Raw genomic sequence first — 12,282 nt, forward strand, 5'->3', positions numbered from 1 at the left:
GATACGCGGAGACCGCTGCCATCCTTAGCCTGGACGACGTCTGCACCCGAGCACCAGGCGCTCAAAGTTATCTTTCATTATTTGAACAGGCGCAAAACATCGTTGGCAAGAAATCACGAAAGGCCAATAAAAAAAACCCTTTGATTGTAATCGCACTTGCTCGCACTAAACGAATGTCTCTCTTAATCCCTGTCTATTAAACATCTCGACTTTCGCGTGAACATCACCTCCGAAGGAAATGTCCAAAGTCTGTCAACTCCATCGTTTATTCCGGCTCTCCGCCATTTATAGCCTTTTCCACCCGCCTTCAGGAGCTGCACGAACTGGCGTGCATGAGCGTCACACTTGAGACAGATACCATCGAGCTGTTAATTCTGCAAGACTGATCGGAAGCTAGAGACTACTTGATCTTCTTAGTAACAAACAGCGTGGGTGAAGAACGGTCCTCTCAGCGTTATTGCATAGGAAAATGCTTATTTTTGAATCCCTATGAGTGATCTTGTATCCGTTGCATTTTTATAATTCTCAGCTCTCCAGATGGTCAGTGTAATGCGTTAACACTGGGCGGCCATCTTGTTTTAGACGCGAGGGTGGTCACGTGACTACTACGACCTGTATTACAGAATGACAGCCAGCAGTTGGCACCAGCAGAATGCTGTGTGAGGTTGTCCGAATTTGTCTGGACGGCCACAGTATTTGCCTCACTGGACAAGCCGCTACAGGGAAGACGTTTACAGTAAATTAAATCCAAGAATCAGTGAAAAACTTTGAAAGTCAGATGCAATAACATGCGTAAGAGGTAAGACAGTTGTTTTTATGATATTGATAGCTAAACACGGGCCGATTCCGCAAAGCCATTTCTGACTCTTTAGCATGTTCGATTCTGGATGTAGAATTTTGAACAGATTTATATTTAACTACTACAGATGAGGGTGACAAAATTTTAATTTCTGAAGCAGAAAAACTAGATTTATGATCGCATTTCAGTTTTGACTTCAGTCAGAAATGGTTTTGTGGAATCGGCCATGGTACGATGCTTTTTAAAGATAGTGTCGCTAACATTTTTGAAAAAAAAAAAAAAGACGAAGAGAGTAGAATTAATAATAAATAAATAATTACTGAGAGGATTAAAGGCAGAATTGCCTATATATGTACATTGGATGTGACTCCTTAAATATTTATTAACCTCAGGTAATACATGTATTTGGTGTACAATAATAATTGGTAAACTTAAGTTATCAAAAACATAAATTAAGATATGTTCAAATTTTAATGGCCACAAAGTACTGTACATATATTATTCTCACATTAATTTTACATACTGAACTCAGTTTTTATTTGTCCAGCTGTGTTTAGTTAGTAAGGTTAACTATTCAACTACAGTTGCTCTGTCTCTTCAATCTCTTCTGATGTCCCCATACCCAGGTGGTTGTTACAGGTAACAACTGCTACAGCTACTCTCCTCTTCTGTATTATAACTCCCTCTGATGTGCACATACCCAGGTGGTTGTTACAGGCACAGGTTTTCATCCATCCAGCTCTGTTTAATTTGTAGGCTAAACTGTTCACCACAGTTAACCTGTCTATTCTTTTCTGTAGTTGAGGGCCTCCGTGGCTCAGTCGGTTAGCGCGCTAGCGCAGTGTAATGACCCAGGAGCCTCTCACCAATGCGGTCACTGTGAGTTCAAGTCCAGCTCATGCTGGCTTCCTCTCCGGCCGTAAGTGGGAAGGTCTGCCAGCAACCTGCGGATGGTCGTGAGTTTCCCCCGGGCTGTGCCCGGTTTCCACCCACCATAATGCTGGCCGCCGTCGTATAAGTGAAATATTCTTGAGTACGGCGTAAAACAACAATCAAATAAATAAATAAATAAATAAAACCTCTGGTGAAGTGCACTTACCATGTGGTCGTTACAGGTAACAACCACTACAGCTACTCTGTCCCCTTCTGTGGTATAACCCCCCACTGATGTGCACATACTCAGGTGGTCGTCACAGGTAACAAACATTACAGCTGGTTTAGCCTCATTTCGCCTACTTTCACACCTTTATGAGTCTCATTTCGCCTACTTCAGATTTTTCGGACAGGCATCCTGTAGATGGTTGGGGGCACGCCCCCTAATGGGCTCCTACTGAGCGTCTCTCACTCATCGGCTGAGTGAACTTAGTAGAAGCGCAATGCTCACTGAAGTCTTGATGGTGAATACCGTTTGCATCAGAGTGACACTGGCAGAACTTTACTCACTTATCACAATAAATTCGCAGACGTCGAGACAATCATTAAGTAACATCATGGCAGCAGTGCAAGCACAACTTGAATTCATACCAACTACGAGAGGTGGGGTAACTCTTGTGTGGAATAATTACGAATACCGACTGAACAGAAAAAAATCTGATTGGGAATCATGGAAATGTAAAGTTGCGAATTGCAAAGCTACGGTTTCGACAAAAAATCGTATACTCTCTCACGTTGGAGAGAAACCCCACGAACACACGGCGAGTTCTTTCAGCAGAAAAGTTCAAGACGTGAAGAAAACTATCCTTAAAAGAGCCAGAGAAGAACTTACGCCAGTGCCAACAATTTATGACGACGAAGTGGCAAAGTTGCATAATGAATCAACGGAAGACGCTCTCCTGCTCCCGACATACTACTCTGCACGGTCTGCGCTGTATCGCCAAAGGAGGAAAATGATTCCATCAGTTCCCGAGTCACGGTCAGATGTTAAGTTGGAAGGCGAGTGGGCACAAACTGCTTCAGGATCACGTTTCCTTTTCGCTGATGATGGGAGCGAAGACAAGATACTGATCTTCACCACTGCAGAGAATCTCAGAACACTTTGCCAGTCACCTACTGTATATTGCGATGGTACTTTTTACCTTGCCCCCAGTACTTTCGATCAGGTTTACTCACTTCATGGAGTGGTTGAGGGGAAGATTTTCCCGTTAGTGTATGCACTGCTTCCGGACAGACGTCAACAAACATACCAAAGAATGCTTCATCAACAACGTTGAAGGGTGGCATCATAGGATGAATTCAGTCGCTGGTAAATCACATCCAAACCTTTTTGAATTCATCCGCATCATCCAGAGAGAACAGACGTTAACAGATTTGAAAATCTCTCAGCTACAAGCTGGTGGACGTTTCCCTCCAAAGAGGAGGAAATATCGGACTCTGGACGAGAAGTTACAAAGATTGAAAGAACAGTTGCAGGGAGAACAACTGACATTGGTGGAATTTGCCGACAAAGCATCGTTCTTGCTACACTTGTAATTTTTAACTGTCATCATTTATCACTTATCTATTTACCACTCTTATGTATTACATTCCTAACAATATGTTTTTTACTATGATCTATGCGTCCATCTTTGGGTCATTCTTTTGTCCACACGGTCCCTGAGGTTTAATCGGATTACACCCTGGAGTTTTAATCCCATTAAATGGTTATCTTCACACCTTGGGGATTATCATTTCGCCTACCTCCAATTTCTAATTTCAAACAAAAGAAGTAGGCGAAATGAGACTACACCACTACGGCTACTCTGTCCCCTTCTGTGATATAACCCCCTATAAAGTGCACATACCCAGGTGGTTGTTACAGGTAACACCCACTACAGCTGCTCTGTCCACTTCTATAGTAAATTCATATCTGATAAAGTTAGACAAAACTAGAGTTCAGCTGTAGAAAAAAATACACCATTTATTGTTACAAATGTTTTTAACTTTCATTATCACATTTCTGTAATTGTAAGACCATGCACACAATGGAACAGTAAGAAGTCTTTTCTGTTGGTGCTGAACTAAGACATATATAGTCCCTATAGTTAAAAAAAGAGACTTTACAAGTCATCACTTTAAGACAGTTTGAGACATAGTCATAGCTCAACTATAGATACATGTGCATGAGTGCACCTTTATATATAACAAATGCTGAACATATACAGCAACCAGTTGTACAACAAGAGCCATCAGAAGATGGCATACCCCCTGACCCCATACAGGTAAATCAAGAACTTTTCTGTGTGGAGTATCTTTATCCACCCCTCTTATTAGGATTATAACAGTTTGTCTTACCATAGAACTTACAGAGCTACTTTAGTGTTATGACATGTATGTCTCAAAGGCAAGGTTAAACGATATGGATCGAGATAGTTGGAATTGCTTCCTTAAATTGTAGAATAAAACGTATTGTATTAAAGGCGTTGTTGATAGTCCGGGAGGATAATATGGAAAAACAGAAGTTTTCTGCCGTTTCTAATTTTGCCTGCTGTGACGTCATGCAAAAACACTTGACGTCACCCATCACTGACTTATAACACAAATGACGTCATACTTCAAACATGCATGACTGTAACTGCCTTACGTGACGTCATATCAGCCTGATTCATTGTCACGTAAGGAACGTTACGTCACATCAGGAAAATTTTATGGAAACTGCCGAAGATTTTGTTTTTCCGAAGTCTTCACTTATAGGGGTTAAATAGCGTTATTCAGCATAAATTTTTTTGAACAGTGGTGCTAGCTATATTCCATAGGGTATCCTTTATATCAATTCAATATTTCAACCTGGCGTCTCTTAGAACTGAAATAGCACTTTAACATATCAGTTTATGTTTCCGCAATTAAATACCATAACAGTGTGTTTTACCAAAATAATGCAGCTGAACAGTATATTGTCACTCGGATATAACTAAATGTGTGTTTATTATACAGAATTATCATACCACACAGGACTATTCCCAACCACATGTAGGTGTCATTCTGTGAGGTCAGTGTACCATAATTTTTAGTAGTCAAGCAAAGGATCTTGAGCCGTTTAACAAAAAGGGACCCAAGTAAGGTTGATGACACGTTTGTGAAGATAATACCAATGACAAAAGTCTGAATACTAAAGCTGAACTGGAATTACTTGGACAATAATTTAAAATATGTAACCAATATCATCTTCTATCAGTTTGTTGAAAATGAAGGACAGGTTAAGCTCTCATTTTCTCAAAGCCAGTCTTTGACCTTCAAATATGCGTGGAAAATCATTGATGAGATTGAACAAAAATGGCACACGTACATGAACACATTAAATTGTTCCCAACAAATCTCTGAAGTATAGCACATTGCAAACTGTGTGAAGAACTGCAGTAAATAGCTCTCGTTGAAGTCAGATTTTATCTTCAGACAGTGGAAACAATTCATGAAAAAAAAAATCTCACACATATCTGTGTGTGCATACTCTGACCTGCTAAGTTTCATTATATGACTGTATTACTGTCAAAACTGTTAGAGATGACAAGGTATGGATTGACAGAGAGACAACCTGCCAGTGATCTCTACATTCCCCTGCATTATATGCCTTCACGGGAAAGATTGAACTGTTCAGTGAAGTAGCATCAGTAGAAAGACCACTGAACACTGTGTATGAAAACACTAATGCACTAATTATGTCCTTGTAACTAATACTATAATACATGTAACTCAGTGAAAGAAAAAAAAAAGATAACGTTTTCAATGGGTCTTTTTTACAGATTATTGCTTACTTCAAGTTTCTTTCCTTTAAAAAAAATAGTGGCTACTGACAAAAAAATTCTGACAGTGAATTTGATACACTGCAGTAAAAAAAAATTTCACTTTAACATTCAATAATTGGCTTGAATTGTCCATCTAAAGATGTTAGTTCAACTTTAGGCAGTCCTTCCTTCAGCTTAACATGGCTGTCAGCTGCAACAACAACCAGGTGAAATCTATTTCTTGCAAGGATCACAAAAGAATGTCAGTGGTGCCCTCCCTACACACCTGAAGCGCATCCAGAGGACACATTTGTCACATCTGATCCTTACGTTATGCACTTTACAGACAGGAAAGTCACACACATTTTCACATGATTTGGCTGAAATCTGGCACCAATGTACTTTCAGTCCAATGACTGGTGTCTCTGCTAAGCTGACATGCATTGCAGGATATTACTTTACAGCTGTGCTTCAGCATTCTGTAAGAAAGACATACATAGAGTAATACAACAATATGCTTAACCATAATGGAGATGCCAATTTCTGTCTTATATCTGAGTTAAACCCATGCATTATTAATAAAATATAGCGTATGAGGTACTAAGTCATAATCAATCATTCTCAAATTAGATGACAGTGAAAACTATTATCATTTTGTTACCATTGACACCACACTTAATTCCACACCCACATCAACCTACCATCAAAACAAAAATACCACAATTGAAGGTATCTCTTTGCTGGGATGCTTTTATGGTTTGCAGAGTCCATGAATCCCCAAGGCCTATATGTCACTGCACTGTGAACACTCACACATATATCTCCTAAGAAAAAAATTGAAATCTTCCGCTTCATCAGAGAAATGTCAGTAAATGGGAAAAGTTATGACTGGGCAATAATAAAAAAGTCATAAATAGTTCAAATTTTTACCCATAGATCTCTTCTTTTCTTTGACTTTGAGTTTTATCCACTGTGATATCCAATACAGAACTAGTTTTTAGGCACATCCACATTTTGAACAAATACTGATGTATGTTTCAGAAGTGATGAAATCAGCTATTTCTTTCCACCACAGATTTTTTTATGAATACCCCATGTAGTGCTACGTACTTCCAAAAGTCTCTAAACTGTTTTTTTTTGTTTTTTTTTTTATTGGTGTTTTACGCCGTACTCAAGAATATTTCACTTATACGACGGCGGCCAGCATTATGGTGGGTGGAAACCGGGCGGAGCCCAGGGGAAACCCACGACCATCCGCAGGTTGCTGGCAGACCTTCCCACGTACGGCCGGAGAGGAAGCCAGCATAAGCTGGTCTTGAACTCACAGCGACCGCATTGGTGAGAGGCTTCTGGGTCACTATGCTGCGCTAGCGCGCTAACCGACTGAGCCACGGAGGCCCCCTAAACTGTTTTACAAGCAAACATAAGTATAAGTTACCCAACATCATGACATATGCGGGTATGTTGTATAAAAGATCTAAACATATGACCGACGAGCTGCACGAGTCACTGATATAAGTTCATATGATAAGGGTGAAATGTATGAATATGTACCAAATATTATCTCACTTTTATTGTATGTATATACCATTTACTAGTATATCTTTTAGGGTTATCGTTAAAACAGACAGCTGCATTGAAATGTTTAACACCTAAGATTTAAATCCCCATATACGCTTCTCAACACGCGGATAACAAATTGTCAGCTGTCGACAAGTGATATTCAAGAGACATCACTTCTCTCAAACTGACAATTCCCGATATCCCATCCCTCAGCATGCATTATCTGTTTAATAGCTGACTGCCATCGTATTTACTAGTGAGTAAAAAAGCTACAGTTATTCTCCATTTTGCTGGCATGTAGAATGGCTTTCTATTATGCCCGACTTTACTTCAATTATTTTGTACTATAGAAAGAATATTTTATATCAGCTGTCTTGATTAAAATTCGTTAAACGATGTAGACTACATGTCACAGCTGTTTTCACACCAGCTTGATGAAGAACAATTCTCGCCCACTGCCTGCGGTAGTTAGAAAGGTTTGTGCTCAAGGCTATATTTAGCCTATAGCGGTGGGCGTAAGCCTATATATGTAAGCCTATATGGACCTCAAGGGTCACACCACGCACATTTGCTGCTAGCAGTGCTGTGCATAGCTAGGTCTCTATAATAGCGCTGCTGTGCGTGTGTACATAGGCATACTACTCGTAGCAGGCCTGTATAAATGACTGTGGGTGTTTAGGTTAATTGTACACCGTAAAGCAAGCTTATATCAAAACAAATGTGTATAGTAATATGCTAATTTATGCTAATTTGGTCTGTCACGTTGAATCCTCCATGCACATTTTTAACCACATCGGAAGCGCTTAATTATAACCACGTGCAGTAAGTATTATGACCCAAATTTTAAACTCTCATTGTCAGTAAAAGAAAATCGCAAAAGATTTTGAGAGATATAGGCTACCCAGGAAATTTGTGCAATACCATATGGCGGTTATCTACACATGTTGTAAGTTTTAAGAAAGATAAAGCTTATAAAACATATTTATGTAAATGATCCGCATATATAGAATTTTTAAAGGGACATTGAGGAATGGGAACGATATCATCAGATTTGTATGTATGGATAACAAATTCTGTAACTTATTAGTTTGCAGACCAGTATATCCAAATGCTGCGAACTCCCACAAATAAATAAATAAATAAATATTGCAAACTAATAATTCAGAAACTACAGCACCTGTGACGATGCACATATACAGAGCTGGGTTATATATATATATACATCCAGTGACAAGTTTACATCCGTGATTGTTGCAGATCACAGCATCGTTAAGATTGTGACAGCGTGACATACAGCAGAGATGGAAGATGAGGGATTACCTATCGACAGAGGATGGGCCTGGGTAACTCTGGCAGGTATGATATAATCATGAAGTCACAGTTACTACACTAAAAGAATTAATCTTAATTTTGATAGAAAGTCTGTTTTTTAATGATGCTAGAATGGAAACAATATCCTGTTAATCTAATAGAATCTTTATTTTTGAATTAATAGAGTATGTGTGTTATATTTAACGGAACAAGCTGGTGCAATAACAGAATACATTTTAGCATCACTCAGATGACATACTTTCTGTTCAAATTAACATATTCATGTTTGAGTGCAGAACTAAAAACTTCTTTGGTAAAAGTGAATTTCATTTACAGTGTACATACACAGCAGATGGTCATGGGATTCCCCCAGGCTCGGCCCGATTGTCTCCCACCATAATACTATAAGGGGAATATTATTTTTGGAACACGGCGTAAAACGGCAATCAAATAAATAAATAAATAAATATACGGATGTTGTATATACACACGAGCATTTGTTTTCCTTGCAGATCTGCTCCTCTTTTTGTTGAGAGGAATTGTACAGTGGGCTTTTTGTTCACTTCACCTTTTTTAATTATTATATGGCTACTTATTTACTTATATTCTGTAATGTCCTTGTAAATACCACCTTTCATTTCTTACACTTTTTAGGGCTTATTTACATGCACACCTGTATCAGTTTCAAGTCAGTTATGCCCTACGGGGTTCTCTTTTCTGGTAGCAGCATACATGAGGCAGCCTCAATGTTCCTGTTTTTTTTCTTTATTTTTCAGCTACTATATATATGAGTATGTTCTTAGTCTTACTGATCACTGAATTATTTATTTGGAAAATGGTGACATGAAATCCCATGCATTTAAACATAGAATTCCGTAACGTTTGCAAAAGTGCAAGTCACAGCCTGAATATGCTTGTTTTGGTGATGTTTTGACAAATGTTGTCAGTGCACGCATGCATAAAAAAGTTATCGTTTTTTGAGCCTTGTCTATTTTATTTATCAGGCACACTACTTATGTTCTTTTCTTTTCTGTCTAGTATGGAGTTAAAATGCTTCAGTAATGTTTTCAGCTATTGCGAAGCTTTAACCACGGTAACACATCTAAATGGTGCACACTGAACACAATTTTCTTTATAATAACATATCGTACGGAATATGACAGGTGGTACCACATGTTACATTCATGTCTAGGATTTACCACCTGTTGTTTTTTCTTTGTTGTTTTTTTTTTGGACATTTGGGATATAGTATACTGAATTTTCATTATCACCATACAGTGGGTATTTTAATGCAAGTGTCAAGTTATCAGTGCTACAAAATGTTGCATTCATGCAGGATTTATCTTTTCTTTTTATCTACAGTGTGTATTTTAATGCAAGTGTCAAGTTATCAGTGCTACCAAATGTTGCATTCATGCAGGATTTATCTTTTTTTTTTATCTACAGTGTGTATTTTAATGCAAGTGTCAAGTTATCAGTGCTACCAAATGTTGCATTCATGCAGGATTTATCTTTTTTTATCTACAGTGTGTATTTTAATGCAAGTGTTAAGTCATCAGTGCTACCAAATTTTGCATTCATGCAGGATTTATCTTTTTTTTATCTACAGTGTGTATTTTAATGCAAGTGTCAAGTTATCAGTTCTGCCAAATTTTGCATTCATGCAAGATTTATCTTTTTTTTATCTACAGTGTGTATTTTAATGCAAGTGTTAAGTTATCAGTGCTACCAAATGTTGCATTCATGCAGGATTTATCTTTTTTTTTATCTACGGTGCATATTTTAATGCCAGTGTCAAGTTATCAGTGGTAACAAATGTTACATCCATGTATGGTTTACAGTGTGTTTAACACGTGGGCATGCATAGTGGTTAGATATTAAATGGTTCATTATCACCATATTGCTCTCCAGCCGTACCTGGGAAGGTACACTGGCCAGGTCTACTTGAGACAGTAAACCTAAAACATTAAATAAGGATATAATCCGAGTGTTTTAGAACACAATAAAGCAGGAGAGATTCTTAATCCAACAAAATGGTTTCGATAAATTCGCAAAACTGTACCGATACAATAAAAAGGTGTCACAAAAAAGGTTGAAGAACTTTTACTGGCACCATTACATTATATATCAACCAAGCGTCAAAGCACAACAGAATCTCCATGCTCTCTGTGTTGAACCCCGAATGCAGCATCCCCTATCTAATGATAATCCTTGCAGTCACTGAAACTGGAATCGAAGTCTGTTGGTCATTCCCGCCCTGTTTGCGATGGCAATTTAATTGTGAGTAAACTGGTAATGTTGTACCCATGTGTATGTATATTACTAGAGAAGAATAGTCAGTCCTGCTTCGACCAGAGTTGCCATGGCGTGAGAAAAGGTATACATCATAGGAATGTATGCCAATAAATGAATGAATGCTTGGGGTTTTACGTCGTACTTAACAATTTTACAGTCATGTGACAAACGACGAGTCATTAGGTGTGTGTACATATAATGTGTTTTCTTGTGGCAGGGAGAAGGTACAGTAATATGATTACTGAAGAAAGCAGCGTGAAGTATATCAGAGTGAAGACCATTTCAGTATATAGTGATGATTCTTCACTACGTCCAGTTAAGTAGTTAATAAACAAGTAACAAGAAAAATTGGCCAATGTGCAGTCACTGTATCTATGACGCATGCGTATTGAAAAAATGCAGCGACAATCAAGAACGAGAGTTCCCATATCTAAGAACACCGTTAGATTTCAAAAGTGAAATACATGTATATCACTATTAAACAAGAAGTCCATGATTTTCTCATTTACAGGTACGTGTCTTATCCCGATGATGGTGGAATTATGCATTATTAAACGATTTGAACACACCATGATGTAAAAAACATAATAATCAATCGGTAATTGTCCGGTTATATTTACAGGCACTTTCCTCATTCAGATGGTGACTATTGGTTGTCTGAAGTCCTTCGGCTTGATCTATGCGGAGTTCCTGGAGTACTTTGACACGAGCGCTGGTGGGGCTGCCTGGGTGCTCAGTCTCTGTGTGTTCCTCCTGATGAGTTGTGGTAAGCCGTCAGTGAGGGATAACTAGGCTATCTTATACGAATGAACCTATTCAGCAGTGCATTCTACAAGCTCTGGTATTCACCCGTGAACGTGATTTCAGCATCGATCACAAGGATGATACGAAAGACAAACTGGATGAAATGGCGGGAATGTGCCTCAAATTTAGTCCTTTACGTTGTGGTGTGCAAATATATAAATAATTGGTAAACATTTTGTAACCGGAGTGACAGCCGTGTGCAAGACTGGAAGGATAGCAGATACAAGCATGGAGAAATGACAGGCAAATAAGCGACAGCTTAACTCAAACTGACCGCGATTGGCGAGGCAACATCCATGTCATGGATACTCGTGTCAAATAATCTCAGACAGCATACCAAATTAGTCACATGTTACATCCACTTATCAATTATTGTATATCACATTGTAGCTATGGTAAATACCAGAAATACTCAGTACTTCGGTTTCCAGCTAAGTATACCTGTTATAGGCATTTAACCACATTAAGCATGTCCAACTGAGTAACGGCGATCAACCAAACTCCGGTCACGTAATTACACAGCTGAATGTACTGACAACGTCACAGCATAACACTTGACAGAAAATCAAACAAAAACAGTGACCTTTGCGCTTGCAGACTTATCAGATGTCATGTCAACTTATTGAATACTTTTACATACCTGAAGGATAAAGAATACAAGCTGGAGCGATGACAGGCAAATAAGCGACAGCTGAACTCAAACCGTCCGCGTTTGGCGAGGCGGCAGCCATGTCATGGATACTCTCGTACCCAAGCTGGGCCTTGTACATACGGATGTAGTTAAAACTTCCCTTCCCGTATAATAACAGCATT

General features: G+C 38.7%; 1 long non-coding RNA gene across 1 annotated transcript; it reads left to right on the plus strand.

Annotated features, from left to right (window-relative positions):
- The first annotated feature begins 665 nt into the window (after nt 1-665).
- LOC135472302 (uncharacterized) lies at nt 666-11,395 on the plus strand. Its single transcript, XR_010444521.1, has 3 exons — nt 666-799; nt 8,317-8,415; nt 11,288-11,395. It is a non-coding gene; the product is annotated as an uncharacterized LOC135472302 (long non-coding RNA).
- Nucleotides 11,396-12,282: the final 887 nt, after the last annotated feature.

The sequence above is a fragment of the Liolophura sinensis genome, chromosome 8 (genome assembly GCF_032854445.1).
Source record: "Liolophura sinensis isolate JHLJ2023 chromosome 8, CUHK_Ljap_v2, whole genome shotgun sequence".
NCBI classification, from domain to species: Eukaryota; Metazoa; Mollusca; class Polyplacophora; order Chitonida; family Chitonidae; genus Liolophura; species Liolophura sinensis.